Genomic DNA, 10,787 nt, shown 5'->3' on the forward strand with positions numbered 1-10,787 from the left:
TGCATCATAACTGTATGATCTTTATGCATATGACAATAGCAGTATATAAGTGACTCATCATCAAGTGAGGAAGATGTGTATTCAGGCTTTGTACTTCTCCTTGTCCTTATGAAGATCACCATGTAAGCACCATATATGCATCATCAAAGAATCAACCATAAATCTGATCTGAACATCTTCTATGTAACTCCAAGAATCATATGAGAGTTTATCATAGACAACTCACAATAGCAAGATATATCATTTAGCCATATAAGAATCATCACCAAGGATTATTAACCATAATGCCAACATTGAATTGCTAAAGGCATATGCTCCCCCTCAACCTGTGTCATCTGTTAGATCTGATCATGCATATATCAGCAATAAGCATCAAGACATCATCATCATCATCAAGTTAGGATCAAAACACTTCTAGACATCTCACAAGTATCAAAACATTTTTACACATCCTCAACAAACTGTAACAAATAATGGACTGAATCATATCAGATCCCTTTTCTGAGCCTGTCCCCACTGCTTTTCCTCAGACTGACATATACGCGACTTTGCAGTGTCGAACTCGCGTATATATGCGACTTCCCTTTAAGGAACTTGCGTATGAGATTCAGGACACTGAAGGTTTACACTTTCAGCTCCCCCTGAGTCTGATATGTCTGTGCTGTGCTGTGTCTCAGTACATTGTGCTGACTGTACTTCCTTCTTCCTCCATATCTTCAAGTGTGATGAGGTTTTCTCCTTTTGGTGTGATGTCCATCCTTTGTTCCTGCATTCCTTTGCTATATGTCCAAGCGTGTTACATGCATAACATCTTACATATTTCATATTCCTCCTGTAGCAATCAGCAGCTTTGTGACCAAACATATTGCAAGCAAAGCAATATCCATTAAAGTACCTTGAATGTGATGATCTTTCTACATGATGGTCTTGAACCCTTCTTCTTCCACATCTAGCTGCAACATGTCCAAGATTATGACATACATAACATTCAACATTATTCATAGGAGGAGTAAACGATTTTCTTTGAGGAGTCTCTTTCCTTGATTGTTGATGGGGTTGACCTTTCATCTCTCTTTTGATCATTTTAGTTTTCTCTTTAGAGTTCCTTGCCTCACCTTGTGAGCTAGATTCACCTTCAACAGATTCATGAAAACCAAGACCAGTCTTGATAGCAGGAGACCTTTGACTACTAAGAATATCATCCAAGACTTTAGAACTATCTTGAAATCGTAACAGTTTATCCTTTTCTTCTAATTTACCTTTCAAGATATTTACCTCAACTTGAAGTTGTTCCTCCTTTTCTAGACATTGCTTCTTCATGTCTTCTTCAACTTTCTTTCCTTCTTCCAACTGATGCCTTAATTTGAGAATCTCCTTTTCTTGTTCTTCATTCACTTCCTGCTGCATTTGACGAACTCTGAAAGCACATTCCAATTGTGATTTTAAGCTGATGACTTCGTTGTCTTGTTTTTCAATTGCTTGGTGTAGATCTTCATTCTTCTTCCTTGATTCTTCAAGATCTCCCTTTAGAGAGAGGATTGTGGCTTCAAGATTTTCATAGTAGCTGGATCTATCTTTGAGTTTCTTGATGGTTGTGCTTCTTTCGTTGACTTCTTTTCTTAATGATGTCACTTCATGCTGCAATTTTTGACATTGGTCTTCCTTGTCCTTGAGTAGCTTTCTTACCTTGTTTCCTTCTTCTAGTTGGGCCTTTAGTTTGGTAACTTCTTCTTTGAAAGCACATTCCCTTTTGTTCAATAGATCTTGTTGATCTTTAACTTTGTCTGTAAGCCTTCTAAATACTGCCTCTATTTGATACTTTTCTTGCTCACCCATAAAAGCATGTTCAGTAGTTTCACTATCACTTCCATCACTTTCACAAGGAAATATAGCAGGAACATCAGAGGATAACACATTCATACCTGATAATGATTCTGAATCTGATTCTGAATCTGATTCTGAATCTGAAGAGCCTCTTATACCTAATCCCCAATCGATTCTCCCACTGTCATAGTCCTTCTGAGATGTCTTCTTCTTCTTATGAGCTTTCTTCTTAAGCTTCTTTCCCATTGTTCCACGGATCTCCTTCAAGCGATCAAGCTTCTATCAAAGGACCTGCTCTGATACCAATTGTTGGAAATAATACTGAGAGGGGGGGGGGGGGGGGGGGGAATCAGTATTATCAGATCATTAAAACTTTTTCAATGCTCAAAACATATACGCTACTTCAGTTAAGTGAACCCGCGTGTACACGCTACTGTGTCTAAAGCAACTAGCGTATATCCAGAAATCTTATGATTCAGTTAGCTTATCTTCAGTAAATTCATCAGAACATTATTCACCATATTAACAGTAAACAGGTGCAGTATAACAGAACAGATCATCACACAAAAGCCACACACATGAACACAAAGATATAAGGTGGAAACCCAATGTGGGTGAAAACCACCTGCTGCAAGTCATCTCAATCTTCTTCTTAATAAGAAAATCCTTTTACAATATTTGTACTGATGCAGTCTTGCACCAGTACGGGAGCTACAACCCCCTTTGCTCTTGTACTAGCCGATCCATTTACTAGTACGCAGGCTGCTACCTGCTACAATGCTCCAAAGATCTCCCTTAGCTTTTGTACTAGCTTAGATACTAGTACGTAGGTGCTTGCCTACAATCTTCTCACCTCCAGGTACCACGTTTCATCAATTTTCAGACTGGATACACTGAAGCACAACACATAATCTGAAAGGCCACTTTTCATCCAATTTTCATACTGGACCCATAACTATCATTGAAGCTCAAAACAATCATTAAACCCTGAATCACTGAAACCCTGTTAACAACAGTCACCAGAACACAGAGCAGACACAGAACTCTGTAATAACCATCAGATCCATCTGCAACTTCAAATATCAAGCTTTACAATGTATACGCTACTTCGATGAATCAAACCCGCGTGTATACGCGCTTTTGCCAAAGACAACCCGCGTACAGATCTAAAAATAATTTCTCTTAACTTGCAGCTGTACCAGACATCAGACATACTCATAACACTTATAGAACAATACATGCGTCAGTATGTAGATCTAGAATAAGCATCATAAAGATAGTTCATTTCAAACCATTTGATCCCGATCTCTCCTTAGATCTTGTTCTCCATCAACCGGTGAGATCTCTCCTGAAGATTCATCATCTGATTCCTTTGAGCTGTCCTCCATCAGTCACATCTGATATCTCTTCTGAAGATTCACCCAGTTATACATAAGTGAGATATTCTTCTATGAGAGGGTTGCCATCAAGTACAACACATGCATCATAATGCCAACAGATTTATCTCCTTCAGGACTGCGTAGTTGGATCAGAGGTTAGTGAGTGTGTGAAGAGGCCAATTCACACATGTGGCTGCACCGGACCCCAATCAGAATTGCGCAAAAAAATAGGATGCTTGAAGGGCAGACCATAGGTTAGATAGAGGCATTTGACTGTCTATGAGCAGCAGAGGTATTGCAAAGAGAGCAGGATAGCTTTTGAGCTGATTATTTTTGTAATACTGAACTATATTTCCACTTGTATGATAATACAGAGTTGGGGTTTTAGGCTGGTGCTTTCCCCTGGTTATATCTTCTGTGTTACGTGTGATTGATTCCTTCTTATCAGTTATATGTGTTCTTATTCATGTTTCTCAAATTGATTAAGCTTCCGCTGCATTGATTGTAGAAGTAGATCAAGTATTTTGCTTTAGTATATTGCATTATTAGGTGATCTACAGGTGGGAATTTTGTTAAGTTATGGTATGTTCTATTCTTATAACAGTTTACTTCTTTTTCTTATTATATTCCACAGATTAGCAATCACATATACATAAAGTAAAGTGCAGATAGAACATTAAAAGATCGACAGAAAACAAACCAAGACAAGAGACACAAGATGTGGTAGCTAGCCAGGGACAAACCCCACAATGTGTGGGGAAACCCTTTGATCAAATCTTCTTTTATCTTCAATAATTCAGCAGAGAGAAATAGTACAATAAATTTGATTCATATCAGCAGTAGCAAACCCTAGATCAACAGCACCAGCATTAGTGGCTTCATTATCAAACTAGGGCAGACGATGTCTCACAAACCGATCGTCGGATTGACTCATTCCACCACCAAAAATTTCGGCTTCCAGAGGAGGTTCAGATGAACCTACAGTGCAGTTCAGATGAGGAGATCTTCTAGGCCACGCAGGTCAACCTTTACTTCTGCAGTTGCAGCTTCAGTTTCAGTAGTTTCCGGTTTCAAACTAGGGCAGTCGATATCTTGCAAACCGTTCGTCGGATTGACTTCATTCCACCACCAAAAGTTGCGGCTTTCAGAGGAGGTTCAGATGAATCTACAATGTAGTTCCAAAGAGGAGATATTCTAGGCCATGCAAGTCAATCTTTACTTCTGCAGTTGTAGCTTCAGTTTCAGCAGTTTCTGGCTTCAAACTAGGGCAGTCGATATCTTGCAAACCATTCGTCGGATTGACTTCATTCCACCACCAAAAGTTGTGGCTTTCAGAGGAGTTTCAGATGAACCTACAATGTAGTTCCAAAGAGGAGATCTTCTAGGCCACGCAGGTCATTCTTTACTTCTGCAGTTGCAGCTTCAGTTTCAGCAGTTTCCGGCTTCAAACTAGGGCAGTCGATATCTTGCAAACCGTTCGTCGGATTGACTTCATTCCACCACCAAAAGTTGTGGCTTTCAGAGGAGGTTCAGATGAACCTACAGCGCAGTTCCAAAGAGGAGATCTTCTAGGCCACGCAGATCATTCTTTACTTCTGTAGTTGCAGCTTCAGGTTCAACAACTTCCGGCTTCACATGTGTGAGAGAGAGACCCATTTCTGCGCAGTAGAGAAGAGACTCATTTCTGCGCAGTAGAGAGAGAGATGTGATGAGAAGAGTAAGTCCAAATGAGGAAAATTCCTCTTATATTTATACACAACGTTGGTGGGTGAATAGATGTGACTGTTGGGCTTTTGAGCCTACATGAGTTGTAGGTCGGCTTGATAGTAATTCCATAATCAAAATAAATTCATATCTCAATGAATACTTATCGTAATCGGATGATATTTATATCAATCCTACACCTCTCGATGAGAGGAATCTAATAAAAATATTATCAGCCATGAATAAGATGACCCACATGAAGTTTTTCCCTGGTTGCCAATTTTAACACTCCCTCTCAACCATGGAGAACTTCATCTGCAATCTGTCTATCGGTCGTTACTATTCATCCATCAAATGCACTGCCCTGTACAGCCTAACCCTTGCCCAGCTCTGCTCTATTCTGCCTATTCTACTTTCTCTTGTTCTGCCATGTACTGATCAACACTGTTTTGCTCTATTTTGCTCTGCTCTTGCATTGTTCTGTTCTACTCTGCTTTTGTCCGAATTATGAAGAAGAAGAAATGATCGAGGATGTATCATACTAACTCAAAGTCAGTCTCAGAGTATGTACCACTGGTCCCAGACCATTCTCAACCAACCCGAAGTCAGCGTCATAGTGAGTACAACTCCATTGGTCCTAAACCAGTATCATCCTCCACTGACTCAAAGTCAGTCTCAGAGTGCATACCACTAGTCCCAGACTAGTCTCAGCTGACCCGAAGTCAGCTTCATAGTAAGTACCACTCCTACCACTGGCCCCAAACCAGTATCGCAGTCTTAGAGAGTGTACCACTGGTCCCAGACCAGTCTCAACCGACCCGAAGTCAGTGTCATAGTATGTACCACTCTCACTGGTCGCAAACCAGTACTGCACTGACACGAAGTCAGTCTCAAAGTATGTACCACTGGTCCCAGACCAGTCTCAACCGACCCGAAGTCAGTGTCATAGTATGGTACAACTCCTACCACTGGTGCCAGACCAGTATCATTCATCCCAGATCAATGGAGGTCATCCTAGCGTAGGGATTGCGGTAGATACAACGATGCATCCATCAATACTACTATGGTCCCTAATTTCATTTCCCTGCTCATTGATCAGATGAGAGGTACTTCCCATGAGTCCCAGACTGCATGGGTAGGATTCCTCGATAGGAGAACTAATCAATCCTGTCCTCACAGGAGAACACATCAATCTTGCTACAATCGCCATGGAGAACACATCAATCCAGGCCGCCATGGAGAACACATCAATCCAGGCCTCACAGGGGAACACATCAATCCTGCTACAATCGCCATGGAGAACACATCAATCCAGGCCTCACAGGAGAACTAATCATCCTGCTACACAAGAGAGTGAATCATCCTGTTCCACAAGAGAGCGAATCATCTTGTCCCACAAGAGAGTGAATCATCTTGTTCCAGTGCGCACCACCAGGGGAGGGTGAGTCACCCTGTGGTCGTATGTTGCTCCAGTAATAACCGCAAGCCCTCAGAGCTCCTAGAGCTCAATGTATGCAACATGCAGGACCCTTGTACAAGGGTTTCTTGCCGACTCCAAGTCGTTTGGGAAAATCACAGATTAGATCTTTCCTCGGGGCTTTGACAAGGTGTATCAACCTGTACATCATCTTAATGCGATGGAGCCTCCTTGCTCATCAACTTACCATATCCCAGATGATGTCTATCTGCTGGAGAAATCGACGAATATGGGATTCCTCAATAATCGAATCCCACCTCTGGTTGTTATAGAGAATCAAAGTGGTATCCAATGTAAATCCAAACAACTCACTGAAGAGCTTTCGCAACCAGATTGCCTCACACGAGGTCATGCTAGCAACAATATATCCTGCTTCGGCGGTGCTCAAAGCCACCGACTTCTGCTTCCTGCTCATCCAGGATATCGAAGCAGATCCCAAGGTGAAACAGCACCCGGAAGTGCTCTTACAGTCCACCACACTGCCTTCCCATTCAACATCAGTATATCCAAGTAGTCTCACATCTCTGGAAATGTATCTTAATCCATGAGAGATTGTGTCCTGAAGACATCTCAGAAGATTCCTGGCATCAATGTAGTGAGGCTCAACCAAATATGAGCTCACAGTGCTAACTGCAAAACATATGTTCAGACGGAGGTTCACCAAGAACATCAATGCAAATGAGTTTTTTGAAACTTAGAGGCATTTCCCAAGTCTAGTTCGACATCACTACCATATAACTTCTAAAAGTTAAGATCCTCGAGGTAGTCACAGGCTTGCAATCCATCATACCAAATCTTTCCAATATCTTTACCACATATTTTCCTTGAGATAGGAAAATTTCCCTTGCCTTCTGCCATACTTCAAGTCCTTGGTCCTTCATTTCAAATTCAGAAGCCAGCTCCCTCTTACATTTGTGAATGAGAGGGTCTGCACCTGTTAGAAAGAGGTCATCCACATACAACACCAGTATGAGAGGCTTGTCATCTTCAACCTTAAAGTAAAGGTTACGATCGGCTTCACTCCTAGTGAATCCCAGCTTCATCAAGTAGCTGTCAATCCTCTCATACCATGCTCGGGGTGCTTGCTTCAGCCCATAGAGAGCCTTCTTCAGCCTGCAGACATGAGATTTTTTATCATAAATTTCAAATCCTTCGGGTTGCTCCATGTAGACCTCTTCTTTGATCGAGCCATGTAAGAATGCAGTCTTGACATCCTTTTGATGTAGGTTTCATCCTTGTGAAGCGGCAAGGGCTATGATCAAGCGGATGGTCGTATATCTGGCAACAGGTGTAAATATCACATCATAATCTATACCTTCCTTTTGGGAGAAACCACGAGCAACAAAACGAGCCTTATTCTTTTCCGTACTTCCATTTACTACATGATTTATCTTGTAAAGCCATTTGGAAGTAACAACTGTCTTGTCTTGGGGTCTGGGAACTACTTCCCAGACATCATTCTTCATGATAGACTCATATTCTTCGGTCATAGCATCCTTCCATACTTAATGCTTGACGACATCTGAGAATGATGAAGGCTCATTTTGTATGATCGCGCTCATGATGGTCAGGTATCCCTGATACCTGTTAGGTTTCTTACTTTGACAGAAGGTTCCTCAGGGTGCAGCATGTCCTTTAGCATCATCAAGTATCCCCCTAAGCCATGAAGGCTTCTTCCTAGAAGAGGAAGGATCATGTGGATGAGAATCAATCAGATCCATGGGTTCTTCTACATCAGGCATTGATTCATCATCCTTTTCTTTCGATTCCCTAGTGTCGGCTTCTTGAGCGCTCCTCCAAGTCGGAAGATTGTTCACCTTGTGGTGAACTTTTCTTCAGGAGTCTTGGAACCCAATGCTTGATGAGGGCATCGATTTTGTACATATACAACAGTTTTTGTAGTTTCATCCCATAGAAACTTCAGAAGTCTTTGATCATGTAGCATGGCCCGGACATCTTCCACAATCGTATGGTTCTTCCTTCCTGCCACACCATTCTGCTCAGGAGTATGCGGTGTAGTAGTCTCCCTCTTAATGCTAGCCTCAGATATGCCTGAGTGAACCAACTGTAATACATCGGAGGTCTTGCTTTGGCTTGAGGGGAACGGTCCCCTTTTGAGCTTTCCTTCGACACATCCCGGACATACACCTTCTTTCTCTACTCAGAATTCGGGCATCCCTTGCCATCACTGAAGGTTACCTTGTAGCCTTTGTCTTCCGTTGCCGAGATGGACACTAGGTTCTTTTTGAGGTCAGGTGCATTTAATACATCCTGAAATTTCTAGCCTTCTTGAATGCTTGTCCTCTTCCTTGATTCCCAGCTCTCCTCTTACCTTTGCTGTTGAATTTGTCATTCCTTTGATTGCCATCAGAGGGATTTCTAGTTGCACCACTGCATACTATACCATGCTCTAATCATGATTATCATCATGCTGCCCATGTCCATGATTTTATCCATCATAATGCTGCTCAAACTAGTGTGCATCATCATCATGTTGTCCTATATGTCCATGATCTCATGTTTCCCTTTATGTCCATGATCTCATTCATCATGATGCTCATGATCTCATACATAGTGACTTGCTTTATCGCAAATGTAACATCGTCATTTTCTTCTAGCCTTAGATCCAGCCTTTCCTTTTGATTTAGTCTCGGAATTATTTATTTTCTTTGCATGAGAAAAGGCAACAGGAGGACCTTTAGGCATGGGCATTTCTTGCACTTCTTCCCTTGTTTCTTCTTGAATGCATCTAGCCATTAATTCCTCGAAACTAAGAAATACATTATAGTTCAGAAGAGTAGTCCTGAACACATACCATTCAGATGGTAATCCTCCAAGAGTTGTGAGTGCCATTTCTCTGTCAGTAATAGTATCCCCAATAGATAGGAGATCTTTCTTGATCTCGATGATTCTTAAGAAGTATGCTTGCATACTTTCATCTTTACCCTTCTTGATTTCCCTCAACTTATTTCTAAGAAACAAAACTTGATTTGCATCATTAACTTTAAATAAACTCAGCAGTTTAACGTAGATTTCCTTGTAGGTGTCCAGTTCAGAGATGTAGGCCACCAAGTGCTTGACGATAGAGTCCCGGATGATCTTCTATTGTTTTGACTTCTCCATTTTTCCATTTGTTCGAGGCAACAACGGATGCATTTAATGGAGGCTCAACAATATTGCCTCTCACATGATCCAAAACTCCTTGATTCTCAAGGGTTAGATCAATAGACATCTTCCCTCCGTGATAGTCAGCTTTCTCACGGAGCTTGTCTTTGGCAGGAAAGAGTGTTGAGGACCCCATAGTTCTTTTAGGATAGCCTTGCCAATCTTCTCTTCGATGATTGCTCTTGCTCTTGCTCGGGCTTTGTCTTCACCTCAGCTTTGATACCATGTTAAGTTATGGTATGTTCTATGCTTATAACACTTTACTTCTTTTTCTTATTATATTCCACAGATTAGCAATCACATATACTTAAAGTGCAGATAGAACATTAAACGATCGACAGAAAACAAGCCAAGACAAGAGACACAAGATGTGGCGGCTAGCCAGGGACAAACCCCACAATGTGTGGGGAAACCCTTTGATCAAATCTTCTTTTATCTTCAATAATTCAGCAGAGAGAAATAGTACAATAAATCTGATTCATATCAGCAGTAGCAAACCCTAGATCAACAGCACCAACATTAGCGGCTTCATTATCAAACTAGGGCAGACGATATCTCACAAACTGACCGTTAAATTGACTTCATTCCACCACCAAAAGTTTCAGCTTCCAGAGGCGGTTCAGATGAACCTACAGTATAGTTTAGATGAGGAGATCTTCTAGGCCACGCGGGTCAATCTTTACTTCTGCAGTTGCAGCTTCAGTTTTAGCAGTTTCCGGTTTCAAACTAGGGCAGTCGATATCTTGCAAAACGTTCGTCGGATTGAATTCATTCCACCACCAAAAGTTGCGGCTTTCAGAGGAGGTTCAGATGAACGTACAACATAGTTCCAAGGAGGAGATATTCTAGGCCACACAGTCAATCTTTACTTCTACAGTTGCAGCTTCAGTTTCAGCAGTTTCTGGCTTCAAACTAGGGCAGTCGATATCTTGCAAACCGTTCATCGGATTGACTTCATTCCACCACCAAAAGTTGCAGCTTTTAGAGGACGTTCAGATGAACCTACAACGTAGTTCCAAAGAGGAGATCTTCTAGGCCACGCAGGTCATTCTTTACTTCTGCAGTTGCAGCTTCAGTTTCAACAGTTTCCGGCTTCAAACTAGGGCAGTCGATATCTTGCAAACCGTTCGTCGGATTGACTTCATTCCACCACCAAAAGTTGCGGCTTTCAGAGGAAGTTCAGATGAACCTACAACATAGTTCCAAAGAGGAGATCTTCCAGGCCACACAGGTCATTC

This window comes from Pinus tabuliformis, chromosome 6 (genome assembly GCF_031772625.1).
Source record: "Pinus tabuliformis cultivar Carrire ecotype Pingquan chromosome 6, CPIR1, whole genome shotgun sequence".
In the NCBI taxonomy this organism is placed as follows: domain Eukaryota; kingdom Viridiplantae; phylum Streptophyta; class Pinopsida; order Pinales; family Pinaceae; genus Pinus; species Pinus tabuliformis.